Source organism: Mandrillus leucophaeus, unplaced genomic scaffold (genome assembly GCF_000951045.1).
Source record: "Mandrillus leucophaeus isolate KB7577 unplaced genomic scaffold, Mleu.le_1.0 Scaffold158, whole genome shotgun sequence".
NCBI classification, from domain to species: domain Eukaryota; kingdom Metazoa; phylum Chordata; class Mammalia; order Primates; family Cercopithecidae; genus Mandrillus; species Mandrillus leucophaeus.
This window is the reverse complement of record NW_012101565.1, coordinates 382,720-393,457: the sequence shown is the minus strand read 5'-3', so window position 1 is coordinate 393,457 and position 10,738 is coordinate 382,720.

Sequence of the window (10,738 nt, the reverse complement as noted above, 5' to 3'; positions counted from 1 at the left end):
TAGGTCAGGCCTCCTTCCTGACAGCAGCCTGCTGCCCACACGGGGTGAAGGTGCAGGCAGGGCAGGGACCTAGCATCACCCACAGACCCTGGTCTGAGGTCACCGGTGGGGTTTTTCACCTGTGGCGCCTTCCAGGTGGGGACTTCCTCCTCAGGGCCTCAGGGCGACACCTGCTCGCAGGAAGGGTCTCTTGACCCGGGATGAGGGGTGGGATTTCCTCCTCTGGAGGCTCCTGGATCAGGGATGTGGGTCAATGAAAATGAAAGAAACACTGTCTTCTATTTTTTCCCCCAAAACTACAGATTTATTGCCCACGTGACTGTAAATCATAAATCAGATTATGAGCCTTCCTTCATTACAGTCCCCCAGGAGGCCCCGTATGTTCCGACAGCCTTGCCTGTGTCTGCTCTGCTCTTTCAAAGGCCTGAAGTCATCCTGTGGCCTTGGCACTAACGGAGGAGCGTGACGTGGCCGTGCGCAGGGAGGCTGGTGCAGCCCCCAGAGGAAAAGCAAAGCCCTGGGCCCCTGGACCTGGGCCTGCGGCAAAGGAGGCTCAGGCTGAGAGGGGCCATGGGGGACTGGCCCAGGGGAGAAGCCTGCGGGGGTGGTGAGTGTGCCAGACGCAAAGCCAGAGTCCCACAGAGTCCCAGGGCTCTCTCCGCCTGTGTTAGAGTCTCACCTGCCCATTGAAGGGCTTTCGAGCCCTCTCCTGTGAGGGTGTAAGGACGGGGTCCCTGATGGCCTCTCAGAGCCCTGCCCCATCAGACAGGGTGCCCAGGCAAAGTTGAATTTCAGGTGAACAACAAATGATTTTTAGTACAAGCATGTCTCATGCAATATTTTAAAAATTCAAAATTAATGGGGTGTCCTATGTTTCTTCACTTTGGCTAAGTCTGGCAACCCTGTCTCTCTGCCTCTGCACCTGGCACAGGCCCAGGGCCCGTCCAGTGAGTGGCAAAGGAAGCCCTCACAGTTCCCCTGCGCTGTAGAGTGTCGTAGAGCAGCTGGAGCGCTCTGCTTTGCTGTGGGGAGAGCAGCACAGTAGGGCCACTTTGGGGACGCTGTGGCCACATCTACCCAAGCTCAATAGGTGCCTTCCATGCCCAGCAATTCCGCCCCAGGTACACAGCCCGGGGAAATGAAAACGTGTGTCCACAAAGAGACTTTCGTAAGTGTGTTAATTCCCAATCTGGAAATGACACAGCTGTCCATCGACAGAAGACAAGATAAATAAGTTGTGGCTATTCATCAGATGGAACGCTACTCAGCAACAGAAACAGAACATGGTACCAACGCGCACGCCAGCATGGATGCACCTTGCAGACGGGACGCTGAGCATGTGACGGAGGGCATCCTGTGAGACTCCACTGATAGAAAATTCAAAAGCAGAAAAGACCATTAGCTATTAGCCATGGAAGTCAGAACGGTGGTCACTTCAGGTGGGGGTGGCACAAGGGAACGCAGAAGTGGTTGCATAGGTGTATACTGTTAGGGACAAACTGCCCCAAGAAGCTTCTCGGTGCTGCCCGCCCCCCTGACTCTGCAGCTCCTCTCTGTGCTGCCCCAGCCTCTTTACACTTCTAAGCCCTTATCTAGATGCCGCGGTGACGCCAGCAGACGTTATCTATCAGGCCTTGCTGCTGTAAAGCAAATCCCAATTACAAACCATGGAGACCACACAGGGGATGTCGTGGGAGGCATAAGCAAACTCTGCCCGCACTCCCTGGTAGCATGAACGTCACCAGGCGGTATGTGGCAGAGTCGACCAACCAATGACCCGAGGGCCTCTCTCCCCCCTGTAAACCCCTCATTGTGTAGGCTCAGGGCTGCCTCCTCTGTCTGTAATGGAGCAGCCGGCAGGTTCAATAAACTTACTTGCCTGAACTTGGGTCTCTATCTCTTGTCCTTTCTCTTGGCTGACCTTACATATTCGTGTGCAAGAATTCAGGGAACTACATACTTGAGGTAAGGGTGGTGCAGGCACCATCTGCTCAGGTGTTATGCTTCACTTTTAAGTGGTGAAAAACGCAAACTGCAGCAGCAACAACAACGCATTCAAAACATGCACAAAGATAGAGAGAAGCCGGGTCCTGGAGGGCCCTGGCTGTGTGACTGAAGACAATGGTGTCCTGCACTCATGACCGATGGGAAGAGGCTTTGCAGCTGAGCATGGCTGTCAAGTGACCAGAGGTGTCCTGCAGCCTGGGATGGGAGGCGAGTGAGTGGAAGAGGCAAGGAGACCAGGGGCAGGCTGGGCACTGGTCCGAACAGAGGTGGAGGGGCCTGAGCCTGGGCAGAGGCAGCAGAGGTGGGGAGGGGACAGATGGGCCATGAGGTGGATTCAGGGCCAGTGCATCCCCTGTAGCCTGTGGGGTTGTGGCACCAGAGGGTCTGGGCAGATAGCCGGGTCCATGGTGAGGTGTCGAGGGCATGCGGCTTGAATCAGGAGAAAATTGCAGCTGCTTTGGTTGAAGGTGGTTGGGCAACATCCCGGAGGGAATGATCCTGGGACATGTCTTGGGAGGGAGAGTTGGAGGCCAAGATGGCAGAGGGAAGTGACAAGGGACTGGGGGTGACGGGAAGGGGAGGGGCTCAGTAGGGGATGGAGAGAGAGTGAGAAGAGAGGGAAGGAGAGGTGAGGAGGAGAGAAGAGACAGAGCAGGCAGATGGGGAAGGTAAAGAGAGGAGCGTCTATAGGAGGACTTAGGAAACAATCATAATCATAGTAATTAACACATCTTCAGCACTGACTGAGCCAGGCTCTGTTCTAAGGGCTTTATAAATATCTCATTGTTTCTCACAACGATCGGCAAAATAGAGGCGCAGTCGTTTTGCAGATGAGGAAACAGAGTCAGAGAAAGCACATAGACAGGGAGTGCCTGTGCCAGGGCTGGAGCACTGGCTAGTGCCCCATTCTGCTTTTCAGCCTCCACACACCCTTCCACTTTTAGGCAATGGGACTGGACTGTGGAGAAGATGGTTAGAACTCTAGGAAGCTCAGGGGTGTCTGGATGGCAACTGGGAGTAGAGGGAAACTGGGGGATGGTGTCTCCCAGGAGGGAGACAGAGAGGAGTTTCCTAACTGTGCAGGAGAAGCTGAGGCATGGGGTGTGCTGCTGCAGCTTCAGGGACCATGGGGAGTCATCTCATGGCTGCCTCTCACTCTCCACCCCCAGCCACCCCCTCAGCCACAGGGAGAGGGACAGATCCTACTGCCCGTGTCAACGTCCCCAATGCCTGGCCTGACTCTTCTGTGGCACTGCCAGGGTCCAGAGTCCCCAGAGTGTGTGCTCACAGCTGGGTGCATGGCTGGGAGTCTGAGAAATAACGTGGGATGCAGCCAGGGCCACTGAGCTCAAGGCCCGGCTGGTCCTAGAGATAGGCTGTGACTCACCATCCGCTGGGGTGACTCGGGGGCCAAGGCTGTGCATTGTCATCAGCACCACGAAAACTCTGACGCTGCTTGGCCATGCTGTCGGAAGACTTCGGTGCGTCAGGCTGAAAGCACCCACCCGTAGGGTGCACGTGTGGGGCCTGAGAGCCTTGGATAGGCTGGTCCAGAGCCTGTGATCCAGGGGAGGAGGCAGAAACCTGCCCAGATCATGATGCTGCAACACCATGATCTGAGCCAAGTGCTGGGAACATGGTGGAGCAGCTGCTGGCCCAGCCTGGAAAAGGGGAGGTCCAGGAAGACAACCCACCCCCACCTTTCCACCACCAAGGGGGTTAGTGAGAATGTGGCCCTTGACATCCTCAAAATAAGTCTGAGCCAGACAGAGAGCTTGAGTTCTGATGATGAAAATGGTAAACACTTACCTAGTACATGCCAGGCACCAGATACAACTTCAAAGGATTTGTGTGTATTAAACCCACCTGATCCTCCCCTATACCTTATGAGATAGGTGCCATTATGAGGCCCAAATTACAGATAAGGACGTTGAGGCACAGAGAAGTTAAATAGCTTGCCCAAGGTCACACAGCTAGCAATCGGCAGAGTTGGGATTAGAACCAGGTACTCTGGATTTGGGTTTTCATCTCGTCACAGAGCAAAGGGATGATGACCTCAAAGCATGCAGCATGACTAGAGTTTGACCTTCTTTAGTGGGAAATGGAGCACCAGGGAAGGCTTTGAGCCAAGAGTGGCATGAGTGAGTGTGGCTTGGAGGGTCAGCATCTGCAGCAGGGGAAATGGTGGTGCAGCGCAATGGAAGGAGGTGGCATCACTGGCTGGGGCAAAACCTGCATTGAGATGAGGCAGCAGGAACAGAGCATACAGGGGTGATTCTGGGTGGGCAGAACTTGAGAGACCAACTGGATGTAGGGAGAAGGCGATAAGGAATCAAAGGGGTGCAGGGATGTTTGGCTAATTTGGGTGTTCTTGTTAATACATGATGTGGGGATGCAGGTTTTGGTAAGGAAAGCCTCAGGGCAAAGAGAGCAGCTAAGTGCCCAAGTCTTTGGGACATACAGGGGGCATAAGTAGCCTTCAGAAAGAGTCGGGGAAAGGTGAGCACTACGGATGGAACCTATCTGACACTAACCACTTTGTGGAGCCACAGCCAAAGAGCAGGCGATACTCTGCAAACTTCGGTGGTGTCTCCAGGGAAAGACACACAAGAGGAAAAGCGGTGCAGGTTGCTGGGAAGAGTGTCCTGAGTTGAGGCAGAAGGGCAAAATAAAGTGTATAAAGGCGGCAAACAGGTGGGTCACGACAAGGTCGCAGAGCTAGAACAGGACAGAAATAATGAAAGTCTGAAGACATCAAACAGCCAGCAGGGATGGAAATATGGGATGGGGTTGGTAGACTCATGATTCTGGGTAAGTCATTCATGTCATTTCTAGGCTGAGCACACTGTGGTAGTTATCAAACCCCACATTCCCCTCGTGAGTCCTGTGATTCCCACTCCACTGATGAGGTGAGTGAGGCAAACAGATGACTAATGTGGCCATGGTCATGCAGTGAATAAGTGCTGGAGCTGAGAGTCAAGCCAAGGTATGTAGGATTCTGAAGGCTGGGCTTTTAATCACAACTTGTTACTGACTCGTGGCAGGAAAAGCTGCAATACACTCTCCTCCACCTCCTTTGCCACCATTACTGCTAGCAAAACCACCGCCACCACTGTTATCCCCACCAATAACACCATCACCAGCACCATCATTACCCCTTCCATCACCATCACCATCACCACCACCACCACCACCATCACCATCATCATAACCACCACCATCATCATAACCACCATGACCACCACCATCACCATCATCATAACCATCACCACCACCAACACCACCATCATCATAACCACCAACACCAACAACAACACCATCACCATCATCATAACCACCACCATCACTACCACCATCATCATAACTACCACCACCACCACCATCACCATCATCATAACCACCACCACCACCACCATCATAACCACCATGACCACCACCATCACCATCATCATAACCACCACCACCAACACCATCACCATCATCATAACCACCACCACCAGTACCACCATCATCATAACTACCACCACCACCACCATCATCATAACCACCACCACCACCATCACCATCATCATAACCACCACCACCAACACCATCACCATCATCATAACCACCACCACCACTACCACCATCATCATAACTACCACCACCACCACCACCACCATCATCATAACCACCACCACCACCATCACCATCATCATAACCACCACCACCACCAACACCATCATCATAACCACCACCACCAACAACACCATCATTATAACCACTAACACCAACAACAACACCATCACCATCATCATAACCACCACCACCACTACCACCATCATCATAACTACCACCACCACCACCACCATCACTATCGTCATAACCACCACCACCACCACCATCATCATAACCACCATGATCACCACCATCACCATTATCATAACCACCACCACCACTACCATCACCATCATCATAACCACCACCACCACTACCACCATCATCATAACTACCACCACCACGACCACCACCATCACCATCATCATAACCACCACCAACAGCACCATCATCATAACCGCCACCAACAACAACACCATCACCATCATCATAACCACCACCATCATCATAATTACCACCACCACCACCATCATCATAACCACCACCACTACCACCACCATCACCATCATCATAACCACCACCACCACCATCATCATCATAACCACCATCACCATCACCATCATCATAACCACCACCACCATCACCATCATCATAACCACCACCACTACCACCAATACCATCATCATAACCACCACCACTACCACCAATACCATCATCATAACCACCACCACCACCACCACCAACACCATCATCATAACCACCACCACCACCACCACCACCAATACCATCATCATAACCACCACCACCACCACCATCACTATCATCATAACCACCACCATCACCATCACCATCATCATAACCACCACCACCAACAACATCATCATAACCACCGGCACCACCACCACCAACACCATCATCATAACCACCACCACCAATACCATCATCATAACCACCACCACCATCACCATCATCATAACCACCACCACCACCACCACCAATACCATCATCATAACCACTGCCACCACCACCACCACCACCACCATCATCATAACCACCACCACCATCACCATCAACATAACCACCACCACCACCACCAATACCATCATCATCATCATAACCACCACCACCATCACCATCAACATAACCACCACCACCACCACCAATACCATCATCATAACCACCACCACCACCATCACCATCATCATAACCACCACCACCACCAACACCATCAACACCATCACTACCATCACTATCACCACTACCATAATCATCACTGTCATCATAACCAGCACTGCCACCATCATCACCACCATCACCATCATAACTGCCACCACCACCACCATCACCATCATCAGCACCATCACTACCATTACTGCCACCACCAACTTTACCATCACCACCATCACCACCATCATCACAATCATCACCACCACCATCGCAATCATTATCACTATTACCATCACCACCATTACTATTATTACTATCCCCAACAACAGCCCCACCATCCTCATTCACTTTGTGTTGCTAAAACAGAATACTATAGACTGGGAAATTCATAACAAGAAAAAGAAAGAAAGAAATTTATTTCTCACAGTTCTAGAACTGGGAAGTCCAATATCAAGGTGTCAGCACTGGTGAGGGTCTTCCCTTGGTACATCAGCCCTATGGTGAAGGTAGAAGGGCAAGAAAGCAGGAGAGAACAGGAGAGGACAGAACTTGCTTGTATAACAAACTCACCCTCATGATAATGACATTAGTCCATTGATGAGGGTAGAAATCTCATGACCTGAACACCTCCAATTAGGCCTCACTGCCTAACATGTTGCATCGGGGATTGTTTCCAACACATGAACTTTGAGTGACACATTCACAGCATAGCACTATGCCCTGACCCCCCAATTCATGTTCTTCTCACAATGTCAAATACATTGATTCCACCCCAACAGCCTCCAAAGTTTCAACTTATTTCAGCATCAACTCAAAGTTCAAAGCCTCATTTAACTTGATATAGATGAGACTCAAGGCATGATTTATGCTGAGGTAAGTTCCTTTCTAGCTGTGGGCCTGTGAAATCAAAACAAGTTAAGTGCTTCCAAAATACAATGGGATGGCATAAAATAGACATTCCCATTCCAAAAGGGAGAAATAGGTAAGAAGAAAGGAGTAACAGCATCCAAGCAAGTTTAAAATCCAACATGACAGAAGTTAAGTCTTAAGACTCTATAATGATCTTTTGCTCCGTACACCACCTCCTGGGCACACTGCAATGGGGATTGGGCAGCCTTGGGAAGCCTGGACCCCATGGCTTTGCAGCTCCTTTGGGTTGGAGTCTCATGCCTGTAGCGACCCCAGGCTTGCACTGCACACTGGTAGCTCCACAGTTCTGGCATCCCGGAGGTGGCAGTCCACTCTTATGGCTCCACTGGGCAATTATTCTGGTGAGGACTGTCTGTGGTGGCTTCATGTGTTAGAAACTTAAGCCCCAGTGTGTAGTGGTGAGAGGTGGGATCTTTAAGAGGAAATTAGGTCATGAAGGCTCTGCCCTCATGAATGGATTAATGCCATTATCAAGCATGGTGTTATAGTTTGGATATCTGACCGTCCAACCCTCATGTTAATATTTGATCTCCAATGTTGGAGGTGGGGATCTAATGGAAGGTGTTGGGTCATGGGAGTGAATGCCTCATGAATGACTTGATGCTGTTCTTGAAGCAATGAATGGGTTATTGCTCTATTGGTTCCTATGAAAATTCCCCCAAGAGCTGGTTGTTAAAAAGATCCTGGCATCTCTCCTTTCTCTTTCTCACGTTCTCTCTCACCACGTGATTTCTGCACATGGTGGCTCCCGTTTCCCTTCCACCATGAGTGGAGGCAGCCTGAAGCTCTCACCAGATGCAGACGTTGGCACCATGCTTCTTGTACAGCCTCCAGAACCATGAGCCAAATAAACCTCTTTTCTTTATAAATTACCCAGCCTTAGGTGCAGGAGTCAGACTGGGAACAGCACATCCGTAATAAGGATGTGCTAGTTTCTGCTCACCACAGGGAGGTATTTCTTTTGTCCCTTCATGGAAGCACAGCCTCCCCCAGGTATTCTTTACAGCAGCACCAATGAACTAAGGGTTAGTTACCACAGTGGTGAGTTCCTGATAAAAGGATGAGTTTGTCATCCTTTTATCTCTCACCCTCTCTCTCTCACCTTCCTCTCCCACCCTCCCTTTGCCCTTCAGTCATGTGACGATGCATCAGGAAGGCTCTTGCCAGAAGCTGGACCCTTGATCAATGGACTTCCCATCCTCCAGAACCATGAGCCAGATAAATTTCTGTTCATTGTAAATTACCCATTCTGTGGTAATCTGTTATAGCAGCTTCTGGAAGCTTCCGTCACTTGTGGCCTCTTTTCCCATCTTCAAAGTGAGTCGCTCCAGTCTCTGCTCTGTCCCCATCTCACCGTCTTTGCCTCCTCTGATGCTCCTGCCTCCCTCTTGTAAAACCCTGTGATTACACTGAAGACGCACCTGGGTAACCCATGCCCCTCTCCCCTTCTCCAGATCTTCAGCTTAATCCCATCTACAGAGTCCCCTCTGCTGTGTGAGCTGACGTAGCCGCAGGTTCCTGGGATGGGAGCATGAACATCTCTGGGGGCCGTTTTCCTGCATAACACACCTAATAAAGCTCTGGCCCACTGTTTAGCTTGCCTGGAGAGACCAGCCTTAGTGACAGACAACAAACCAACCTTCCTGGGGCCTGGCTGTCAATGACTAGTCAAGGTATTGCCGACTTCCTTATTATGGATGTGCTGTTCCCAGTCTGACTCCTGCTCCATTTTCTGCTCTCCCAGAGGGAGGTGAACACAGTGCAGACAGGGTGGCCAGGGAGCCTCGGTTGCCCGGTCTGGGAAGCGGGGATCGTGATCAGTCCCTGTCCTGAGATGGCAGCGAGGATTCAGGATGATGAGTGTGGAAGACCTGCCCAGAGCACAGCTGCCCCTCCTGTCCCTTGGTCCAGTGTGGGTGGCCGGGGCACAGAAGAACAAAGCCTGGGACTTGGAGGGACCCACTGTGCCTGGCCTTAGGCCAACATCTGGGCAGGCTACTGCCATATCTCGTGGGATTATCCAGGATTGTTTCTGGGAATCCTGGCCAATGTGTCAGCCCGTGGCAGGCTGGGGAGGGGTGAGGCCACAGATGTGCATCACAGGGTTGTGGGGGTCCCCATCATAGGGGTTCCCAGGAAGGTGGCAGCTGTTCCGCTACAAAGGGAGAGCCATGCACGAGCCCACAGCACCGGGGGAAGCCTATCCTGCATCTGTCAGGAAGACCCCCAGGCTGGCTGGAAGACTCAGTCCCACTCTGAAGAGGGCAGCCCCCATCTGGCAGCCCCCACCAGGCAGCCCTCACCTGGCAGCCCCCACCTGCCAGCCCTCGCACGGCCAGCCCTCGCATGGCCAACCACTTCCCACCTTGGGCCTTCAAGTTTCCTTGTCCATAACATGGGGCTAAAGCTCACACCTGGAATCCTTGTAGTCTAGAAGAAAGGACAAGTTCCCGGCACTTTGAAATTGTGAATGTTTATTTGTTTAAGGAAGCAGAGCCCTGTGGGCCCAAATGTGACCAGTAGTCTCCTGACTGAATGGATTCCAGCTATGAGTTTTGGTCCCATCTTAGGAACAAGGATACCTGCCCCCATGGGGCTCTCGGCGATCACCTCTGTCATGACTACGCCCCAGCCCGGGAAAAGGACCCATTTCTCCCTCTCCCTGTGCTAGGGGCAGAATCGTGTTCCTCCGCATTCCTGTGCTGAAGTTCCAATCCCTAATACCTCAGAGCGAGACTGTGTCTGGGGGCAGGGTTTTTAGAGAGGAGATTAAGTTAAAATGAGATTATACAGGGGGCCTTAACCTAACCTGACTGGTGTCTTTATTAGAAGACGAGATGAGGACACACACACGGGGTGACTGCGTGAGGATGCAGGGAGAAAATGCCTTCCCCATGCCAAGGAGAGAAGCCTCAGGAGGGACCAGCCCTGCTGCTACCTCGATATTGGACTTCCCAGCTCCAGAGCTGTGAGACGCACACAGCTGCCATTCTGGCACCTGGCCTGTGGCCTTTGCGATGGTGGCAGAGCTGAGGAT